We start from the raw sequence: 15,659 nt of genomic DNA, 5'->3' as shown, positions 1-15,659 counted from the left end.
TCCTGGTTCTCAATTCTAGAGCTTTCCTACGATATCACAAGCTAGCCTCTTTGAACAGTGACTTGTCAGTATCTGGTAAAGATTGAAAATATACAAATATCCCATGTATGTGCTCATGGAGACAAGAATAAAAATATTCACTGCAGCATCATCTGTCATCAAAAATAAGTACTAACTTAAATAGCCCTCCATAGAGAAACACAGAGACCTGGAGACTAAGAAAACAGTCCTTGAAGTCAAGCTGACTCTGCTTTTAGCCTCCTAAATTAAAAGATAGATAGAACAGGTCTTATTTGCAAAATAAATTCAAGATCTACTTATCTATCAATAGCAAAAAAAAAAAAGAGAGAGAGAAATGCAGGGGCAAATTGTGATGTGTTCATAAGCTGGAATACTATACAGCCATTAAAATGGATATACCTGATCTATATTATCAGCATGGATTAATTTCTAAAGCATAATGTTTGAATTTTAAAAAGCAAGTTGCAGAATATTTATAGCATGATATCACTTATGTTAACTTTTTAAATTCACAAATTCAAGGAGAGAGATTATAAATATATCCATATGTAATTTAGATATTAAAGCATAGGCAGGAAGAATATATCAACCTGAGGGGAGTGGCCACCTGAAAGAATGGGAGAATGGGATCAGGAGAAGCATAAAGGGGACTTCAGCAATAAGGGTAGCATTTGATTTATCTTTTGAGAAAGATTTGACACAAATTGGATTAAATGTGCTCATCTGTTCATATTGGGTGGCAAGTCCTTGGTCTTTTTGCTTTCCAAACTTCTCTTTCTGCTTGAAATTTTTATCACCCATGAAAAATAAAATGGTTAAGCTTTGATGTAGATTCTCTGTCTAAAAAAAAATCCCAATGATTATCACTTACAGAGAACAGAGACTCTGAAATTGGAGCTGGTTCCAAGATAACACTCAACAGCATGAGAGATATGATGATTACATGTCCCAGTTTGCCAGACCTAAAACAGAGCTTGTTGCATGTAGTACTCAACAAATATTTATTGAATGAATTAAAGAATTGAAATATAATGGATACCAAAAAATGCATTTTCTCTCCTTTCCTCATGAAAGTTTCATAGGAAAATCAGTTAAATGGGGCAGAATGAGTCATGGAAATTAATGAGAAGCCCTTTGTCTAATCCTAGACTCTTGGAGAAAGATGATGATGGCTGGGACAAGAGTGATGGTAGTAGACATGGAGAGAAAGAAGTGCACAGGTTTCAAAGACAATAGGTAGGATTTGCTGATGGAATGGATATGGGGATTAAGGAGGAAGATCACAGCTAAGATTCTGGCTTCACTATTCCCTTGGAGAAGAGTAAGGAAGAGGGAGAGATTCTGAGTTTCATCTTGAACGTCCTTTATTTAAGGTATAACCCAACTTTCAAAGGGGAACACACTCCCTTCAGTGCCCCATCCAATACCAAGAACATCTCTCCCTGGGTTCTGTGTATTGGGCTCAGCCAGGGCAGTGTGTGCTTGATGCCCCAAAGGGCTCCTAGCTTCTATTCCTTGGGTTCTCAGGAAGTTTCCTGTGACTCAGATATTAATTGGCCACAGTCAGGTGGACTTTGAAGCAGCAGGTCTGCCAGAGCCCAGCAAGGCAGAACTTTCCCTCTTACCTTCGCATTGTCAAACTCCTGATAAGAAGCTGTATTAGTCCATGGTGGCTGTATTAGTGCATTCTTGCACTGCTATAAAGAAATGCCTGAGTCTGAGCAATTTTTAAAGAAAAGAGGTTTAATTGACTCACATTCCACAGGCTGTACAGAAAGCATGATGCTGGCATCTGCTGAGCTTCTCAGGAGGCCTCAGAAAATGCACAATCACGGCAGAAGGTGAACGGAAAGCAGGCACTTCTCACGTGGCTGGAGCAGGACCAAGAGAGAAGGGGGAGGTGCCACACACTTTTAAATGACCAGCTCTCATAAGAACTCACTATCACAAGAACAGTGCCAAAGGGGAAATCCACTTCTATGATCCAATCACCTCCCACCAGGCTCCACCTCCAACACTGGGGATTACAATTCGATATGAGATTGGGTGGGGATACAGATCCAAACCATATCAATGGCACACCCCTGTAGTCCCAACTACTTGGGAGGCTGAGGTGAGAAGATTGATTGAGCCCAGGAGTTTGAGGCTGCAGTGAGTTATGATTGTGCCACTGCACTCCAGCCTGGGTGACAGAACAAGACCCCATCTTTAAAAAAAAAAAAACAAAAAACAAAAAGGCCAGGCCCGGTGGTTCACACCTGTAATCCCAGCACTTTGGGAGGCTAAGGCAGGCGGATCACGAGGTTAGGAGATGGAGACAATCCTGGCTAACACGGTGAAACCCCATCTCAACTAAAAATACAAAAAATTAGCCAAGCGTGGTGGCACGTGCTTGCAATCCCAGCTACTCAGGAGGCTGAGGCAGGAGGATCACTTGAACCTGGGAGGTGGAGGTTGCAGTGAGCCGAGATCACACCATTGCACTCCAGCCTGGGCGACAGAGTGAGACTCCATCTCAAAACAAAACTTCTAGTAAGAGTGTTTCTAAACCCCACCAGAAGGCTTTTATCCCTACTGGGTCTGACCCCAAAGGGGACGCATTCCAAGAGCCTGTTGCCTGTGAGTTACATAGAAATATGAAAGGATTCCCGGCCCCTGCCCTCTCAGGGAACACTCCACTCTGACAGCACTGGCATGCACCCAGCAGTCAATGTCTGCCTTCATATCCCTAAAAGAGAACAGGGAGGAAAACCCTTCTGTAAGTGGAAGGTTTTACAGTGCCAGTGAAAACTATTCAAAAAGTAATTAACATAATCAAAATCTTTGTAGGTCACGCTGAAAATGCCTTTTCTTCAAACATTAGTCTTGTTCTTGGGTCTCATCCATTTTTTTTTTCTGTCCTGAATAGTGTGGAAAGTTGGCTTTCTCCAGATGGACTCGCTGACTTTTGGTGGCTGCAAATGGATTTCCCAAAGGCTGTGCACAGTTGGTTTTCTTTCAGCTTTTCTTAACTTTCATTTATTTTTCCTCCATCCTCACCCTGGCATTAGGCCAGTGCTTTTGGGTTGAATAAATTTAAAATGCCATTTTTGATAATTGGAAAAGCCAAGCCCACCTTTGAGCTGTATCACATAATGTAAATTTTTCAGATGAAGGGATTATAGGTCATCAATCTCTCCACTAATACTTATCCATAAATCCATCAGACACCAGAGTATCAAGTCCTGGTTCAAGTTTTGTGCAACTCCAGGGTGCTTCCAATTATCTCAATGACTCTTTCAAACTTATTGAAAATTTCTCAAAACAAATCAAATTTTCATGCAGTGTCCAATTAAAAATAAGTATATGTCATTCAAGACTTTGAAGCAGGGTTTCTTAACCTGGGGTACACAGGTCTATGGATAGAATTCAGTAATCTATGAACTTGAGCAGGAAAAGAAGTTACCTCTTTTTTTCACTAATGGTCTGAAATTTAGCATTTTCTTGCATTATGAATGTAGACAACAAACCACAGTAGCAGTAGCAGAATCTGGGGCTTTCACCAATAAAATCCATGGATATTTTCATATCACCTAACAGTTGCTACATAAATCAGATATTTTTAAATATCTACATTTAACACTACTTTGAAATCACAGTAATTATTAAACCTTCTGCTAGCTTGCTATTTAAAGTGCTAACAAAAAGTACATTTATTACAATATCACAAATTTCTTTTCTTAGCATTTGTATAACTTTACTTCAATATAATTGATTTCCTTTGGAATTCTACGTCTTTTTATACATTTAAAGACTTTTTACAGAGCAGAAGTTCAGAGGCCTCACCAAACTGATGACTGTTTGGGGGCTTATGCAGAATAAAAAGGCTAGGAGCCCTGCTTTGGAGGGGGAGAAATAGGGGAAGGAGGGAAGAAATTCAATAATCAGAGATGGAGAGCCTGAAATATGCAATTCTGTTCTGAACTTATTAAGGGGAGGAGGCAGCTGAGAAGGAAGCATTAATGTTATATAGTAAAGAACTTGGCCATTCCCAATTAGAGGTCTGACCTTTGTTCCAGGCTCCTGGGGGGTAACCTCTAAACCCTTGAAATGTCCTAAATGATTGGACTGTGTAATTCATGGTGGCTCCTCTGACCACACCTTGTTTATGCTAACAAGGTGACTCATGGTGGGCCTCTCTAGGGAGTAGGTGTTGGGGATTGAGTTCACTCTTGTGGGCCATCGACAAGTCATGCGTATATAATGAAGCTCCAATAAAAACTCTGGACACCAGGGTGTCCAAAGGGCAGGTGAGCTTCCCAGGTTGGCACAGTACACCATCCACATTGTCACACCTCAATGCTGAGAAACTAGCACATCCTGAGGGCAATGAAAGCTATGCATTTGGAGCCCTTTCAGACTCCATCCTATGCATCTCTTCCTTTGGCTGATTTTAATGTATCCGTTTCCTGCAATAAACCATATCCATGATTATAATGGCTTTCAGTGAGGTCTGTGAGTCCTTCTAGAGAATTATTGAAATCTTAGGGTGGTTTTAGGAAGCCTCCCGAACTTGCAATTGGTGTCAGAAGTGAGGTTGGTCTTAGGAGGACTCTTTCCTCTAACTTCGTAGTTGGACCCTACCTCCTTGCAGTTGGGGTCAGAAGTCTTGGGCAGACTTGGCAGTTGGGAGGTCCATGCTCTGCTACCTTTCGGTTTGGCTGAAAGGGGTAAATGTACATGGGAATCACCTGAGGATCCCATTAGTTCTGATTCAGTATGCCTAGGGTATGGCTTGAGATGCTGCAGTTCTAACAAGCAACAGGTTGTCGCGGATGCCACTGTCTCTGGACCATGCCTTGAGTAGTGAGCTCCTAAAGCACAACCAATGACATCTCTTCTCAGCTTGAGATCCTCAGTGGGCATCAGTGACCACCAGAGACAGTACACACCTCTGAGCATGGCATTCCAGGTCCTTCAGGATCCAGCCCCTGCATTCTCTTGCAGTGTCTTCAACTGTCTTGGCCCCAGCTCTGTCTCCTGTGGTCCACCTGGAATGTAAGACCTCCATACTCACATGTCTTGTCCATCCCGTCTGCTTCTGGCCACAGACCCATCTCTTTATGAGGCCATCCCTGCTGCTGTCCCAAAGCCAGGCTCTGCCCAAAGCATCAGCAATGGCAGGCAGCTCCAGTCTGGCCCTGACCCCTGGCCCAAGCTCTGAGATCTGAACTGATACCAAGGTGGGAGCCCTAGGCACATCTAGCAGGGGAAAGGCCAACTCTTCATTTTCTACCTCAGTCCCTATCAGGTTATGTGAGGAGACTGATTCCTTTCTGTTGCTGGACTCCAGTTCCTTATGGACAGAGCTGAACCCTAATCTCAAAAACCTAGTGGCCTAGTCCCAGCTCCTGGAGCCTGACTTTCCTGATGCCGGCCACCTGTCCAGACTGCTGACAGACACCTGTTGCTGGGACACCTGCTGTTTTCTACCTCATCCTCAGCCTTTGTGTGGACTTTGAGAATTCATTTTTGTATTCTACCTCAGATTAGAATTCTAATTGAGAATTCAATTTTGTATTCTACCTCATCCTCAGCCTTTGTGTGGACTCTGAGAATTGCTGCCACCTCTTGTGTAAATTTCAGATGGTGGTTCAAGAATACTCACTCTTTACCACCCTTCTCCTTGGGAAGGACATACTTCTCACTGATGTTCAGCTTACTCATATGATTTGCTCTGGCCTCATGGTGGATGGAGTGTACTTTCCCTTACCCTTGACTTCAGGCTTAGTCTCAGGACTTTCTTTGTCCAGTGGGATGTTAGCAGACATAATACAAGAAGAGGCTTGACATGTGCTTGCAGAGTTGGGCTGTGCACTCTTGCATTCTGGTGACCTACAGTGAGAAGAACATGCCCCAGATAACAACTGCCCCTCCAGCCTGGGATCCAGGATGAACCCATGTGGAGCAGATCTGAGCAGATCCACATTGAGAAGTGTAGCCCAGCCAGATCCATAGTTCAAAGCCCAACCAACATCCAGGAACCCTTGGCTATGTGACTGGGAATTTGGGGAGTGGTTTGCTATGCAGCAATAGCTGATTGATACACTTGGGACATGTGTGCTTATCCCATTTGACTGAACTTCCTGGGTCCCCATCTGCTCCAGGTCAGTTCTCCCGGAACCTAACCCACATCAAGAGCAAAACTTGTCCCAGTTCCCAACCTTTCTTTCCACTTTCTGTGTTCCTAGTTTGCTTCTCATTTTCTGTGTAATCCTGGAGAAAAAATATTTAACTTCTGTGAACCTCACTTCTTTAGGGTTGTAGGTAATACTAGATATAGGTGTTTGTTAACTCTCTAGGACCGTTCTAGGCATACAGAAGATGTTTAACAAATTGTAGTAAGTCAGCCATTCCAGGCTGATTCCTGAGAAATAGGATGGGCACCACTCCATTGAGGTGCTAGAGAAACAACCCAAACCCTAAGCTGGAGACTAATTTTACATTTTCAACCTCCCTTCCTTGGGCTTGTTTCTTGGTTCCCAGCATTCTCATAGCACTTGTAGTTCCCTACTATGATGTGTCCACTCTCATTTCTGTCTTCTCTGCTGGATTAGAGGCCCCTTACAGACAGTAACTATCACTTACTCATCCCTGTATCCTCAGCCTCTGTCTAGCACAGTGCCTGGAAAAGAGTGTGTGCTCCAAAGATGTTTATTAAAAGAATGACTTAGTCATCCAATGAATCAATGAAGAAAAGGAAGAAAGAGAGGGAGGGAGAGAGAGAAAAAGGAGAGGAGGAAGAAAAAGGGAGGGAATGAGTGACAGAGGGAGGGAAGGAAGGAAGAAAGAAAGAAGGGAAAAAGGATATACAAGGATTTGGATGGATGGTTGGATGGATGGATACAGGGATGGGTGAGGATGTCTGTACCTTTGGAAGGTTAGATAAGAGGTGAGTGCATGGTTTACGGATGGATGAATGGAGCCCCTCTTCCGTGGGGATGTCCAATAGCTTCACACTGGCTTCTTTTTCTATCCCCTCTAGCTCTCACTCATTCCTCTGCTGTCACAGGCAACTCCTGGGTTTAAGTGTCCTTTTGAACAAATAACAAAACTCCAATTGGCGTGTGAGGGCTTCTAGCATTCTAATTGTGAAGCACGCTGCTGAATGACTTAGGAGCTAAGGGGAGCTTGAAAAAGCCTAAGATGCTGGGAGAAAATGAGAATCATGACATTTTGAAAAGGAAACCAATTTTCTTTAACTAAAACTGTTGCCTCTGTAAACCATATTATAAATCCAATAAATTCACATAATGCTATGGTAAATCCCTCACAAAAGAGAGAAGGAGGGGGTAAAGAGAGAGAAAAGGATAAGAAAAATCTTACAAAGATTTCCAAAGTCATTCTTCTCTTTAAAAACAATTGCTTTGATCCCTATGTTACTAACTACCTGAATTCAAATACAGGCTCCACCAATTCCAAGGAATTAACTTTGGCAAATCACTGAAACTCTCTCTGCCTCAACCCCTTCATCTATAAAATGAAGATGGTAATACCTACCTCATTACATTATTGTGAGGATTATTGAGATAATATAGGGAAAGCTCTTAGGAACCTGCCATATACATAGCAAGTTATAGGGAAAATGCACCTGAGAGCATTAAGCACACATTTAGAATGATCCTGTATGGCAGATGCACCTGAATGTGTGTTCCAAGCTAGGAAATTCGGGAGTGGCCAACCCAGAGATTCATCCCTTGACTATGATAAGCATCTGAGCCCCCAGTCTGTCCCATGGAACACAGGCTGTACCGGGATTGAGGCCCTGAGTTTTGGGATAAACGAAGTTTGCCAGGTAGAGGTCATTAAGGGAAGAGAGTTAACTGAAAATACTAATATATTGCCCGATTTTTGGATAGAAGCCACTTGAGGAGTAGGGGAGTGGGAAAGTGGAGGGGTGGGGAGTGGGAATTGTTAATGAGTACAAAAAAATAGTTAGAAAAAATGAATAAGGCTGGACATGGTGGCTCACACCTGTAATCCCAGCACTTTGGGAGGCCAAAGAGGGCGAATTGATTCAATCCAGGAGTTGGAGACCAGCCTGGGCGACACGGTGAGACCCTGTCTCTACTAAAAATACAAAAAAATCAGCAAGGCATGAAGGCGCACGCCTGTAATCCCAGCTACAAGAATCACTTGAACCCGGGAGGCAGAGGTTGCAGTGAGCCGAGATCGTGCCACTTCACTCCAGCCTGGACGACAGAGCGAGACTCTATCTCCAAACAAAAAAAAGAGTAAGACCTAGTATTTGCTAGCACGATAGGGTGACTATAGTCAAAAATAATTTAATTGTACATTTTTAAATAACTAAAAGAGTGTAATTGGATTGTTTGTAACACAAAGGATAAATGCTTGAGGGGATGGACACCCCATTTTCCCTGATGTGATTATGCATTGCATGCCTATATCAAAACATCTCATGTAATCCACAAATATATACATCTACTATATACACACACAAAAAAGGTGTTTTCCCCTAACTCCTTTGAATAAAGAGCATTGTCTTTCTGATAATAGAAAGAAGGATTGAAAGAAAATGCAATATAAACTGCATGCTGTTTGCAAGCAGTTGCAGTTTCCTTGCCCAGCCTGCCATCACTGGGCTGTGTGGTTATGTCATCCAGCCCACCACCACTGGGCTGTATGTAAGGTGGATATCTTGCCCAGCCCACCACCACTGCACCATGTGTGTATGTCAGTCAGTCTCCTCTCCAACCCACTGCCACTGGACTCTCTCCTCCGTTAGGAAGCCCCTAATAAAACCCCATGCCTCAATTGCGAGCTCTGGGTCTCTTCTTCAGCCTCTTGAACCTGGTGCCTTCCCTGAGGTTAATAGGGATTTGGCACAGTATAAGTGTATAATAAATGTAGGCAATTGTTATTACTATTACTCCCTATACTCACAATGGAACACAGCACCAGGACCTGGTGACCCAGGGACCATGAGTAGATACCACACTGCTCTAAAGACACCCATCCTCCTCAACAGCCTCACATATCGTCATTCTCTACCCTGATCACCCCTAATGATCGTGACACTAACTCCTCCCAGGTCTAATGCCAAACATCATGTAACCCAAATGTGGATGCAGGCCATGTGGGCCAGGCTTCATACAGCGTTATATTGTAAGAAAGAGCCAACACCCAAAAGTAATTCAAAATACTCGAAATATTACTCAGTCTTTCAAAGAAATGTCAAAGGGAGAAGTACATTCTGAACACACAACCACAAACATCTTTAAAACTTTTCATATCACTGCCACTTTCAATATTCCACACACGGCATTTACCCAAAACTCCCTCTCTCCTTCACCCACTCTCAATGCCAGACCCTGAGGTTCTTCTATTTCTCACCCCCTTCATCTCTTCTCATATTTGTTCTTCATTGGGTAGATCAACTTAACTTTCTCACATCTTAGTGCTTCTCCCCATTTCTACCTGGATTATCTGGATTCTAAATAACAAAGGTAAACCCAGGAGCTGACCAAGTAGACCAGAATTCTTCCCCATAGAATCGGGGAAGATGTGAAAATTACTCATTATTAATTTTTGTCCCTGCTAAACCAAGTTATCTGAAATCTCCATGCCTTTGCTCAAGCTATAATATTTCTTCTGCCTGGAATGCCTTCACTTTTTTTTTTTTTTTTTTTTAGAGACAGAGTCTCACTCTGTCACCCAGGCTGGAGTGCAATCAGCTCACTGCAACCTCTGCCTGCCAGGTTCAAGCAATTCTCCTGCCTCAGCCTCCCAAGTAGCTGGGATCACAGGTGCACATCACCTTGCCCAGCTAATTTTTTGTATTTTTAGTAGAGACAGGGTTTCACCATGCTGGCCAGGTTGGTCTCAATCTCATGACCTTGTGATCCGCCCACTTTGGGCTCCCAAAGTGCTGGGATTACAGGCATGAGCCATCATGCCCGGCCACACTTCACTTCTTTTAAGAAGCCTTTGGTGGGCCAGTCTCTCTGCTCTGAGAGCTGGGAGTGAGTTGGAGATGCAGAAGAGGCAGAGGCTGGAAGTCTGAGGTCTAGTTGATGTAGCTGGCTCACCTCCAGTCTGATTTGGAAATGCAGAATGTGTTCCCACAAAGCCTGAATGACCACTGGCCTGGTATGTGGTCCAAGGGACATAATGTTGAGTAGAGAGTTGGGCTAGCTGACCCCCAAAAAAATCAGATTCTGTGTTATTCATGACAGAACAATTCCATTGCAGGAGAAACAGGCCAACATTGGCAGAAGAGTTGGCCATAGCCACCAGTTGCCCCTGTGGTCCTTACGAGGCAAGAAGCTCAGACTTGGAGGGTAGTACAAGCTCCTCCAGACCAGCAGGTCCATGGCGGCCTCTCTATAGCCTCATTTCCACCACTGCTCCCCATCCCACAAAGTGTGGAGCATGGAGCCCCTAGACCAGACATCTTTGGAAGAACACCTTGAAAATCTCATCTTTCACACAGCAGTTTATAGTTTTCAATGAATTGTTACCATTGCCCTCACCACCACCTGAGACCAACAGGAGCAGAATCTCAGCTCTGACCCTAACTCCGTGTGACTTTGAGTGTGCCACTTCTCCTCTCTGGGGCACAGTTTTCTTGGGAGTGTATCAGTCAGGATAAACTAAGTGCTATGCTACGTAACAAACAAGCTCAAAAATCAATGCCTTTATATTGCAAGCATTGATTTATTCCTCATGATAAATAACCAAAGTGAGCCTGTGAGGGGCTGTGCTCTACATAGTCACATGGGCAGCCACAGTCTCCTTCACCTTGTAGCTGCAACACCTGGAATGTAAGGCTTCCATATTCACATGGCAAGGGAAGAACTGCATTAGACTGGAATTCTAACTATCTGAGAAGTGACACGCATGAGCCCTACTCATATTTTATTAGCCAGAACTAGGCACTTGGTGCTGCCTACCTCTGATAATAGAAAGAAAGAAAGAAACTGCAATATAAATTGCATGCTGTTTGCAAGAGCAAACAGGGAGCCAAGAAACATAAGACAACATATGGAATATCTGGTTAGTAATACCATCTCTGCCACAAGGTGTGATAATAATACTTCTATTACTAGGTGACTAGAAGGATGAGGTGAACAATCATTTTGCAAAAAGGCTTTCAACATTTAAACCTCAGAAAATATTTATTGTACAGCTACTATCTCCCAGGTCTTGTGCTTAGTGCCAGGAAGACAACAGTCATCCTATCCTCGTGGAGCTTACTGTCTTGTGTATGAGGCAGACAAAAATCACCTCATTGCACCAATGAGAGTGCCATTAAATACTGCAACAGATGCTCTAAAGAGAGATGTGTGGTGATATAATATGACAGGGAGCCTTAATTCATCCGAGTAGTCCAGGAAGACCTCTCTGAGGAAATCACTCTTGAGCTAAGATCTGAAGGATGGGCAAGGAGTAAGTAGATGAGCAGTTAAAGAGAAGGCAGCCAGATGTGGTGTGCACCTGTAATCCCAGCTATACAGGAGGCTGTGACAGAAGAATTGCTTGAGCCCAGGAGTTCAAGTCCAGCCTGTGCAACGTAGAAAGACCCTCACGTCAAAAAAAAAAAAAAAAAGAGAGGGAGAGAGAGAGACAGAGAGAGAAGGTGGTGCAGAGTGTTGTTGGCAGATGAAACAATACAGACAAAGGTCCAGTGGCAGGAAAAGCACAGCATGTTTGAAGGACTGAGAAAAAGTTGGAGAGGCTTGGGTACAGAGACCAATGCACAGCTTGGAATGAGAGGTGGTCAAGTTCAACAGAGACCCAACCTTGTGGGCTGAAACAGGATTTATTTGTCCATTATCACCAAAGCAAACTGAGGCAACATGGTTATTATGGTCACCATTCTCACTTTGAAGAAGTATAAATTGATACCCTGAGCAGCCAAGGAGACCCATCTGGAGTCAGGAGAGGAGGGGATATTCTGACTCACCCTAACCACTGTGTGGCCACCTCCAAAAGCCTCAGGACAATTTGGGACCAAGAACATTCTCTCCCATCACGAGAAGAAACATTTCCTTCCTGGAGTAGGTTCCACATCCCATCCAGCGATGTGTGTATACTCACAACATTGGCCTGCGCGAGGCCAACCCCATGGGCTGGGACAGGTTGAGGCCAAGAAATGGGCATAGAGACAACTGGGGAAAGAGACCCCAGGCACTTTCTTTTCATCTCAGCAGTACCATTATTTTATCATGTGACTTTGGGCAAGCAAATTCCCCTTCCCAGCCCTCAGTTTCTCCATCTCTGAAATGCAGGCATTGAACCAGATGGTCTCTGAAGTCCCAGCAACAGGAGTTTTAGGTGTGTTTTCCGGCTGAGTAATGAAGGGGGAAAGTGAGTAGACTCCAAACCAGTCTTTATCTGGAGAACTGCAATTTGCCAAACAAGAAAATCAAGGGGAAATTGCAAAGATGATGAGGGATGGACCTTTTTTAGGAACAACAACCTAATCACAAGTCACTGCTAGAGAAGAAATGTCACAAAAACCTTGATTTGCAGCTTTAGGGAGCAGCGTGCCATGGGATACAGGCAATTAACAACGTGAGAAGCTTCCCCAAGGCTCAGATGAATCATGAAAGGCAGTGTTGATGGGCTGGAAAGGATACCAAACAGCACGTGATCAAAATCCTAGTCTAATTCATGAAGTCCTGTGGAGCTGTCCTACCAAGCAGTCATTCTGCATCTGCCTAGACAACACTTGTGATGGGGACCTTTGTACCCACTCCCCTTTTGCACAGTGCCAAACAGAGTGCATGGCACACAGCAAGAGCTCAACACATATTTTTGAACGAATGAACTAATCAATCAATAGCTGCAGTGATGTCCCTACATCTCTCCTGGTACTTTTATCTGTGGGTTCTAGTGCTACTCTCTGGAGCACCTCTGTTCTCATGACTGCCTGTCTCACGAAGAGATCCCCAAAAGTAGACATTTATTTTGGAGGTGTTTTTAGGAACCCCTGTTGTGGAGAAGGAACTAAGATAGGTTAGCAATAGAAGCCAACATGGGGTGTGTTAATGAAAAGGTTACCACTGTGGGCAATTGTAGTTCAATCCTTCTGGGAAACTTCTGGGAGATGATATAGAATTCTACTAGCCAACTTAGCAGCCACCAGCCACATGGGGCTATTGGGTATTTGAAATGTGGCTAGTCCAAATTGAGATGTAGAATAAGTGCAAAATACACACCGGATTTTGAGGACTTGGTATTTTTAAAAAGTGTAAGATATCGCAGTAATGATTTTTATATTATGTAAGATTATGAAATGACTATTTTTAATATATTGGGTTAAATATAGTGTTAAAATTAATTTCACTTGTTTTTCTTTTTTCCGTTGTTTTTTTTTTTTTAAGACTGAGTCTCTCTCTATTGCCAGGCTGGAGTGCAGCGGCACTATCTCAGCTCACTGCAACCTCTGCCCCCTGGGTTCAAGAAATTCTTGTGTCTCAGCCTCCCAAGTAGCAGGGATTACAGGTGCCCGCCACCACACCTGGCTAATTTTTGTATTTTTAGTAGAGACGGAGTTTCACCATGTTGGCCAGGCTGGACTTGAACACCTGACCTCAAGTAATCCACCTGCCTTGGCCTCTTAAAGTGCTGGGATTACAGGCGTGAACTACCGTGCCCGGCTGTTTCTTTTTACTTTAATTTAAAAGCATGTACGACTCACACTTATGGCTCACATATTTCCATTGTTCAATGCTGACATGGACCATACCTTAGAGTCATCCCATCCAAGGGGTGAGGAAGTTGGGGTTTTACCCACCCATTTATACCCATCATTGGTTGAGTACTGCTCCCAGGGGTATAAAATCCTTAGTATTTCAACCTGGCCCATGCACCAGTGAGCTTCTGCAGCCAGAGAAAGCCCTCAGCCAGAGTTGGAAGAACTTGTCATAGGAAACCATCAGCATGTTCAGGAATGAAGAGTGCAGGGGGATGTGGGCAGAGCACTGCTACCCTGCCCTAAGAAATCTGATGGCCATATCTATATCCTGCCCTCATGTCCCAGCCTCTCCTATCCAAAGTGAATGGCCCAATTTCTTTCTACAAGTCCTTCTCATAAAATTTGCTCTCTGTCCCCTCAGCTTCTGGACTGCCTTCTCTAAACACATACCAGTTGGTCACTGTCCTTTTTACAGGGTGCTGGTTGAGATGATCTATCCATTCATGGGCTTCTTAGCCCTCCCGAGCCAAGGACTCCTTAGAGATTCTGGTAACTTCAGGGAACTTCTCCCCTGAAGGAAACTTTTTTTTTAGGCCATGTGCACCAGTCTCGCAAAATTTTGCATTGCACTTTCAAGGAGGTCTCAACCCCAATGTCCATACATAGGCCTCTCCAAAGGTCAGTGAACCCAAGATTGAAAACCCCAGCTCTAATGCTTGTCTGACTCCTTTTATTCCTTCACTACATATGTTCACATCTTTCTTTCTGAATGCTTTCAATTTTCTCAGCAGAAAAGGAACGTAGTTCCTAAAGCTGCAAGTGGAGGCAGGCACCCCAGAGTGATCTGCTGGCCATAGATAAGGACTTGCTGAGCACTTGGGGTTACCCCCCACGCCAATCCCCATTGACTCACTGGCTCCTAATAAACAGCGGATTTGTGAAGATGAGCCTCACAGGAAACCAGGATATCAAGGCAGAGAATCCTCTGCCCACAGGGCACAGAATGATGAAGCCAGAAGAGACCAAGGACGTCAGCATATGTTATGCATGCCAGCAAAGTTGAGCTTACACGGCATGTCATTTTGATCCTTAAAACAACTCAGTGAGGTATGCGGGGCTCTCGTCTTGATTCCACAGATGACATTGGAATCAAGGTAGAGACAGTACAGCTCAGAGGAGAGGAGTCTCCCCAAGAACACATAGGTAGAAAGAGGGGAAGCCAGGACTTGAACTAATATCCTCTGAGTCCCAGCCCTATATCCCTTTATCCCCATCAAGTTGCTTCTACTGGAGGAAACTGCTAGCTGTCCACCCAAGTCCAGCTCTTCTTATTCCATAGTAGCTGTGATTGGGACATGGCTGTTTTGCCAGGAACTGCAGTCCCAGCTTCTCTGCAGGCCAGGGATGGGGTATGGGTGGACACAACACATGCCATTTCTGTCTCACTTGTTTACAAAAACATGTATGGTCCTTATGGCCCTGAGTTTGCACATTTTTCTCCTTCTACTGACAGGATGGCAATAATAAAAGTGACCTTGGAAGCCACATAAACATGGCAGAGTCATTAATAAGACTGGGATCCTGAACATCCATGTGGAGCAGAACTACCTGCTGACCTGGAACATCCCACCTCTGACTGTTATGTGGGAGACAATTGACTTCTTTGTTCTTTAAGCTATGGTATTTGGGAGTCTTTTGTTATAGCAGCTGTGCCTTTTACCCTAACTAATACATACCCCTAGGGAGCAGAGTAGGGAAAGAAACTTACATTTAGGCTATTTGAGGCCCTCCCAGTTTCACCAGATGTCAAGATGGCACATAATATGAGGCCTTAATTTTTGGCCTCATACCACACCACAGAATGATCCCTAAGGATTACAACATCATCAGTTCAGGTGACCTCAACATGCACAGGATCTCAGCCCAGAGATTACAG

At 44.0% G+C, this 15,659-nt stretch overlaps 1 non-coding gene across 1 annotated transcript; it reads left to right on the top strand.

The window, feature by feature from the left end:
• The first annotated feature begins 208 nt into the window (after window positions 1-208).
• LOC116461551 (small Cajal body-specific RNA 15) lies at window positions 209-333 on the top strand. The gene has a single exon (XR_004246090.1). It is a non-coding gene; the product is annotated as a small Cajal body-specific RNA 15 (non-coding RNA).
• The last annotated feature ends 15,326 nt before the right edge of the window (window positions 334-15,659 follow it).

The sequence above is a fragment of the Hylobates moloch genome, unplaced genomic scaffold, assembly GCF_009828535.3.
Source record: "Hylobates moloch isolate HMO894 unplaced genomic scaffold, HMol_V3 SCAFFOLD_21, whole genome shotgun sequence".
Taxonomy (NCBI): domain Eukaryota; kingdom Metazoa; phylum Chordata; class Mammalia; order Primates; family Hylobatidae; genus Hylobates; species Hylobates moloch.
This window is presented reverse-complemented; position numbering and strand designations above follow the sequence as displayed.